General features: G+C 35.2%; 1 non-coding gene across 1 annotated transcript; it reads left to right on the forward strand.

The window, feature by feature from the left end:
* Window positions 1-7,621: 7,621 nt before the first annotated feature.
* Window positions 7,622-7,728, forward strand: LOC128776723 (U6 spliceosomal RNA). The gene has a single exon (XR_008421902.1). It is a non-coding gene; the product is annotated as a U6 spliceosomal RNA (small nuclear RNA).
* Window positions 7,729-8,114: the final 386 nt, after the last annotated feature.

The following is an 8,114-nucleotide window of genomic DNA, read 5'->3' on the forward strand; positions in this document are numbered from 1 at the left end:
CTTCGGCTCAGGTCATGATCTCACGGTCTGTGAGTTCGAGCCCCGCGTCGGACTCTGTGCTGACAGCTCAGAGCCTGGAGCCTGCTTCAGATTCTGTGTCTCCCTCTCTCTCTGCTCCTCCCCTGTTCATGCTCTGTCTCCCTGTCTCAAAAATAAATAAACGTTAAAAAAAATAAAAAAAAATAAAATGGTCCACATGTAAGTAGAATCATACAGTATTTATTTTTTCTGTCTGTCTTCCTGCACTTAGCATCATGCCCACAAGACCCACTCTTGTCATCACAAATGACAAGATTCCATTCTTTTTGTGGCTGAGGTTATTCCATTGCGTGTATATACCCCATTTTCTTTATTCATTCATCCATCGATGGGCCCTTAGGTTTTTTTCATTGTCCAAGCTCAGTTTCTTCTCGTGAGCTCCCTCCTTAGTGTATTCCAACCAATTTATATATCCTTCCGCCTCCAAATCCTGTGCTGCCAATGGTTTTATATTGCCGTATTTTTTATTAGGATAAACAGCCAATAATCATCATGCATGTGAGGGTAGCTGAGGAATGAAAAATATACACCCAAAAAAGGAAGTAGATAAATGGAAATTAGAGGAAACAGAGATAAAGTCAGGAATAGAATAACATCTTTTGTTAAAAGGCAATAAAAATTATAAAAGTAGATAATGAATCCAATGAACAAAATAGGGTGCTATAAAAAAAAAAAAAGAATGTTCATAAGAACAAAAGGCTCTTGAGAATTTAAAACAGAATAGCCAAAATTTGGAGGAAACAGTTTTAAGTGAAAAATGGAAATCTCTAAGAAAGTAGAATAAAAATAATAGGTAGGTAAAAAGAGAGAGAGAGAGAGAGAGGGAGAGAGAGATTAAGGGAACTGGAGTATCAATTTAGGAAGTTTAATACCAAATCATTGTCTTTCTAGGAGGAGAAAACCAAACGTGTGTATAATGGAAGGAGGGTGAGGGGTGATAGTGACTAAGAATAGTAACCAAGAAATAAATTATACAATTTTTTTTTCAGAACTGAAGGACAGCAGTTTCTAGATTGATAAAGAACACTGGGCACCTAATACAATGAGTGGGAAAATGTTTCCCTCATGATACATTACTGCAATTTCAGACTACCAGAGAGAGAAAATCACAAAAGTTTTCAGAGAAAATATAGATCTCATACAAAAGATTAGGTTTCACGCTGGTGGTTACCCGACATCTCAACAATACTGGGGTGTAAGTGACTATGGCAAAGTGTGTGAATACTTACAAGGTAAAATAATCACCAACCTAGAATTCTGTACCCCAGCAAACTATTAAGTATGAAATTGGAATGATATATCAATTTAAAAAGATGTTTCATCCTCTGTACGTGTTCTTGGAAGATGAGAGGAAGATATTTTTAAGCATGAGTAAATGAATGAATGAATGAATGAATGAAGAGAAACACATGAGCTGCAGGATTCTGAGCTTCAACATAGGATGAAAATGAAAGTGTTTCTCAGGATGATGTTTAGGGAGTGTCAAGGTGGACATGAGTGGATTTCAAAATGACACTGTGCAGCATGCTTTAAACACAGTCAAACTGGAACAATTTCATTAAAAATAAAAATAGAATTAACAATAACAACAACAGCAACAACAATAATAAGGGGACTGAAAAATGCTTTATGTCTTTGACCACATTATGAAACTACATTTCTGTCACGTTTAGAAGGCATTAGTGGTGAGGACATAGACAAATCAACCCACACGCACACACATACACGAAATAAACTAGGATGTCTTAAATGAAGAATCTACTCAGAAATTTGGTCTACTCAGATATATGCACATATATCTACACATATACACCCATATTTATATATATTCCATAATATTGTCCATAGTTCAGTTTTAAATAACATTTTTAAGGGATGAGAACATCCCTTAAATTCTTTTTTTTTTTTTAACTTAAAATGGTGATAGGACTTTTGAGAGGTGGAAGAGAGGGAACCTGTGTGTGTGTGCGTGTGTGCATGTGTACTATGAAAGCTCTAATTCTCCCTTTTCATACTAGGAAGGTACCTACATGGTATTTTGAATTGAGAAACCAGGGAACAGCTGTGGAAGCACTTTTTTAGAAGTTTTACGGTAAATACCATAAGAATCAGCCAAATGTTGAAAGTAGTTTCTGTATTTATGCAGCTGGATGTTACTAGACTTAAAGCATCATTTGACTTGTCAAAACTGTATGTTTATTTGATAACAGAACACATAAAAATGTGTACGTCATATAATAAAAACAAGCAAAGGATTGGGCATGGTTTCATGAACACCAAATTAGAACACACTTCAAAAGTTAGCTTGAACCTAACAAGATGGTGCCTTTGGTTTGTTTGCTTTTTTCCTGATTTATGTTTTGGACCAACAAATACCTTTACAACCCTAGATATCATTCAGTGGGAGGTTAAATTAATAGTACCGAGTTTCTCATGATATTAAATACATTTCAATTTTTTTGTAAATATTTTTCCTTTTTTTAAAAAAAAATTAAAAAGTTTTTTTTAACGTTTATCTATTTATTTATTTATTTTTTGAGACAGAGAGAGACAGAGCATGAACGGGGGAGGATCAGAGAGAGGGAGACACAGAATTCGAAACAGGCTCCAGGCTCTGAGCTGTCAGCACAGAGCCCGACGCAGGGCTCTTAACTCATGAGCTGTGATATCATGACCTGAACTGAAGTCGGACGCCCAACCGACTGAGCCACCCAGGTGCCCCTAAAAAATTTTTGAATTGAACCACTATCTATTTGCATACAGAGATACATAGACAGATAAAATGAAACAGTTCCCTGCCTGGATCTTCCAGAAGTCCATTGCCTCCAACCTTCATTCTTCCACTTGGAGCTCTGGCTGTACTTTTTTTTCAGTTTTCTACTCATTCAAATTTTTTGCTATACTCTTCTCCCTTGGAGAGCTTATTAAGTAAGTGCCTAACTGAACTGACAAACTGTTTTATGTCCGGTGCACAAAGGAGCTAATTATAGCATGGTAACTGTATCTTGCAGTAGATTTGCATTCTGGCAAGTTAGATGCTGAAGAAGGGTTCTGATGTTGAGAATTACAGTAGTTGTGATTGTCCAAGATCTGTTTTTGGCAGGTAGGTACCCCGGAGCATTTATCTCACACTGTTACACGCAAGACAAGTATGTTATGTTCTGTATAAACAGTTTTGTGCGTGATTATTCAAGCACACACTAGGAAAAAAAATTATACTTATTTTTTAAATATTATTTTATTTTGAGAGAGGGAGACAGAGGATGCAAAGCAGGCTCAGTGCAGAGCCCGATGTGGGCTTGAACTCATTAACCGAACCGTGAGATCATGACCTGAGCAGAAGTTGGGCACTTAACTGACTGAACCACTCAGACGCCCCTGTTGTTTGTTTTTTGATAAAGGTAGATTATTCTTGAGTATTTTTTCTTCACGAGTCAAAAATTCTTTAATCTTGTGATCTTGAACCGTTGAATCAGACACATTGTGAGATTTCGTAACGATCTCTCTCTTCTGATTCTGCGAGTTACCAAGTTGCCTTCATTCATCAGTTACTTGCTTAGCATCCACAGGGGACTGTACTCTTGTAGGCTCTCAGACGCTTCTAGAAAGCAAGAACTCAGACTGGACTTCCAAGAGATAATGACTAATAGTGTGGCATCAACCTCAGTATTTAAGATACTGGGTTTATTTATTATAATTCCTTTTCACCCATCTTAAGCTTTTACATTCTAGAGAAGTGCCATTAAGAGATTAAAAAAAAAAAAAAAAAAAAACAACAAAAAACATCAACAACAAAAAACAACCAAAAGTGATTTCTCTTTTTTCTTTTTCCAAGTATGTGCATTAGCTATTCTTTATTTGTAATCCACCAAAGACATTTGAAATGAACTATCAAACTTCTCTCTGATAATTCAAGAAGGAATCTACTTTAACAGATGAAGCAGACTTTTCTAAACTTCATTCAAAACATATGGCTGGTAAAGTGCTGGGTTGCTGTTTTTCCCTTTGGAAGGTCTAGTAGTATGCTATTTTAGTTGGTTATATGTGAAGCTGGATTATTTAAAAATAACCATGTCTCTTCTGGCTAGCAACTATTTTATGATATAAACAACTCTTTGAGTAGAGACATATTTTTGAAATAAAGTTTTGTAATGAAATAGTCTGATATTTGATGACTGCATTTGAAAATATTTTTTCTTAAAAATGAGAATCCAACTAAATCTTGGGAATAAGCTAGGGCAAAATCAATGCAGTTTTGCTGAAATGGAGCTCAGGAAATAATTTCAAATTAAACTCGCCAACATCCTGGTCCTATGTGTAAAATATTGTTAATCTTCATATCCTTTAACTGAAATAAGGCCTGTGTTAAGACAAAAGAATTTTGTTCTAAAATTTCAGAACTCAAAATTTCAGATCTGAGTAACAATTAAGTAAGTATATGTCAATATATTTATCTGAATTACAAAAAATAGTGTTGGGGTGCCTGGGTGGCTCAGTCGGTTAAGTGTCCGACTTCGGCTCAGGCCATGATCTCACAGTTTGTGAATTCGAGCCCCGCTTCGAGCTCTGTGCTGACAGCTCGGAGCCTGGAGCCTGCTTCAGATTCTGTGTCTCCTTCTCTTTCTGCCCCTCCCTCACTTGTGCTCTGTCTTTCTCTGTCAAAAATAAATAAATAAATGTAAAAAAAATACTTAAAAAAGTAAAAATAAAAAATAGCGCTTATGCCAAGATTATGGCAAGGCTTTACGACTAAATAACACTCCTCACGTTGCATAACTGGTATTTTCTGTGTAGGTGAATCTTAAAATTTTATTTTTAATTCAAAAATTAAAAATTATTATTTGAATTAATGCAGTCATATATGAAAGGTAAACATGACTTGGTAATAGTATTTTTCTCTTTTCAGAATACTTCTAAATTTACATGGTTTCAAACATTTGGGAACTTAACTAAAAAAAGGTTGGCATAATTCCAAACTGATTGATTGGGTTTTGGTAGCTTCTGTCGTTTTAGATGTTCCAGTTTAAGCAGATGGATTTGGCAGTGGACTGAATGTTTATGTCCCCCCAGAATCCATACGGGGAAGCCTAATCCTCAACATGCAGGTAGTTGAGATGAGGTCTTGGTCTTTGCTGAGGTGACCAGTAGGTCTTCAGGACAGAACCCTCAAAAATGGGATTAGTACCCTTATAAAAGCCCTGACAGAGCTAGCTTGCCCCTTCCACTGTGGGAGGAAACAGTGAAAAGAAGGCCATCTCTGAATCAGAAAATGGGCTCTTGCCAGAGGCAGAATCTGCCTGCAACTTGATCTTGGATTTCCCAGCTTCTATACAAAAATATCTAATGACGGACCTTTCTTCTCCACTGTGGAATCTGAGTTCCAAACTCACTTCATATGTCAGTGTGGACAAATGTAGACTGTCTTTTTAAGCCTCTGGCTTCCCAAATCAAGGGGAACCATATTAGGTAGTCTCAGGGGCTATTTCCCTGTACTCTGTATGAATCAAGATATTCATGGGTCATAGAATTTAAATAAGTTTGTAAGTCTGCCCAGCTCGATATTACTCTAAAAGCAAAATCTATTACTCATTTTGTATACATATACAGAAAAAAAAAATATATATATAGTTTTCTGAATAACAGCTACATAAATTATGTCCTTTGGATTTAACTACTATTTAGACAGGCCATTCATTTTAAAGATCATTTAGTAATTAGCAATTGTTGTGATAACTAATAATCTTTTATAATGAATAATTTTACTGTAATTACATGTTCCACTCAGTAACTAATAGTCATAGAGGTAAGTTTTCCACTGTGGAGTTGTCAGAGAAATCCATACTTCCCAGCCAGAGTCCTTCAAATGTTTTTGTTTTTTTTTTTTTTGCTTCCTTGTTAACCTTCTCGGATACCTCGGTCATTCCTCATAAATTCTCTGTATTTCAGCCGCCCAGAAATACTAGTAGTCTCTTCTAAACTCTCTTCAGTTTTTCATATCTTTTAATGTTCATATTGAGCTGAACTATTTTTTAATGTATTGAAACTGAGAGATCTAACATTCCCAACAAGCCAACTATCCCTCTTCACAGAAAACAAACCTGAGATTGTCAAATTGAATTGCACTTGGCTAACTAGAAATTTTCAAGCCGTTCTATTTACTTACTTTTTAGTGCCTGTAACCTGGTTGAATTTGCCTTTTGTATAAATGTTTGGTGGTGTAAGATGTATACATAATGCATTTACATCTGGTTAGAGAGATCTTTGTTCTATATAAATGAGGTGTTATTGGCTGACCGTATTCTTTTAAATCTCAACTGTAATAATCATATATGACATCTAAAGTAGTTGCTTCATAAAGTAGTTCTGGATCATTATTTTTTAATGTTTGAAATGTCTTTATTCATATTAGAGAGAGAGAGGGACAGAATCTGAAGCAGACTCTAGGCTCTCAGCTGCATGCTGTCAGCACAGAACCCTATGCAGGCCTCTGATCTGTGCGCAGGGGGATCATGACCTGAGCGGAAGTCAGAGGCTTAACCGACTGAGCCACCCAGGTGCCCCCAGATCATTTTGATCATCTGAGTTTAAGCAGTGTTTGAGCTCATTGGAGCAAAAGGATTTATTTACAGTAATTCACCCAGCTATTTCCACAGGTGTATTTTTCACCGTTTTGTGGTAGTGTTCTGATTCTTTTCCAAACTGGATTTTACTGGCATAAGAAATCTTTCTCTAGGTGAATAACTCAGTTTTAGACCTAACGGTCACGTCCAGTATCAAGGTCACCACAACGTCACCGAAAAGCACTCCCCGGTAGATTAGTTGCCCCAACTTCTCTGTTCTTGTAGTGTAATGAATATACTACTCAGATACACTAACAGATGCACTGAAGAATAATACAGAGTTTATACATTGTACTACAGAGTTTATACGTTGTACTAGTATTTTGGGTGGTCCAGTTACCATCTGTTGAATAATCAAATGAGTTAATGGATAGTTAAAACGATGAGTAGATGGATCAACAAAATTATCCTAAAACTTTGAGTTAGGTAGCTTAAAGACTATGAAGCATATAGGTCTCTCAGTAGTTCAAACTTTGCAAATAAAGATTTAAGGACAAATATCTTTCATCCAGAAATATGTTTATGAGTTACACAAAGGTTCTTCGTTAAATCTTCTTTGAAATTTAAACACTAAAACTTGTTTATAGTCACATGAAATTTGGAAGTAAAGTTGGATACAGAAATATGGGCAGTCTTCATATATATTGGTAAATTTATTAATAAGGAGCTGAATTATTCCAAGCATAGGTTGTAGCTAGATATAACACCATAGTTAAGAAGAATTTTTAAGGCAAGTCTCCCATAAAATTCATGTTTTTTATTTATAGATAATTTATTGTTCAATATAAGTTATATATAAAATGTGTAAGGCTTAAATGCACAGTTCAACGAATTATTTTAATGTGTACTCCTTTGTCACCATTGTCTCATGAGAAAAAAAAATAGTGTCATTATGCCAAAAGTGCTGTGTGATATTCCTCCCAACCAGTACTAGCCTTTATTCTGTCTAAAAATAATCTCTAGTGCTCGCTTCGGCAGCACATATACTAAAATTGGAACGATACAGAGAAGATTAGCATGGCCCCTGCGCAAGGATGACACGCAAATTCGTGAAGCGTTCCATATTAAAAAAAATAAATAAATAAATAAATAAATAAATAAATAAATAAGTAAAATAAAATAAAATAAAATAAAAAAATAAAATAAAATAAAATAAAAATAATCTCTATTTTGACTTTTTAAATAATAAATTCTTTTTTTGTATTTTCAGACCCCAGGTTTGCATCCCTACTTTACAAGAATATATCACTCCTCACTGTATTTTACTTTGGCTGATTTGTGAACTTTATTTTTTTTTGAACTTTATATGAATCAAATCATACAGTATATGTGTATTCTTCTATCTAGCGTTATGTTTGTTGGCTCTGTGTGTAGTTGCTTTTCATTTTTATTGCTTTATAGTATCTAGTATATAAATGTGCCATTTTCAGTTTATCCATTTGACTGATGGGCATC

Source organism: Panthera pardus, unplaced genomic scaffold, assembly GCF_024362965.1.
Source record: "Panthera pardus isolate Hobbes unplaced genomic scaffold, ASM2436296v1 HiC_scaffold_13, whole genome shotgun sequence".
NCBI lineage: Eukaryota > Metazoa > Chordata > Mammalia > Carnivora > Felidae > Panthera > Panthera pardus.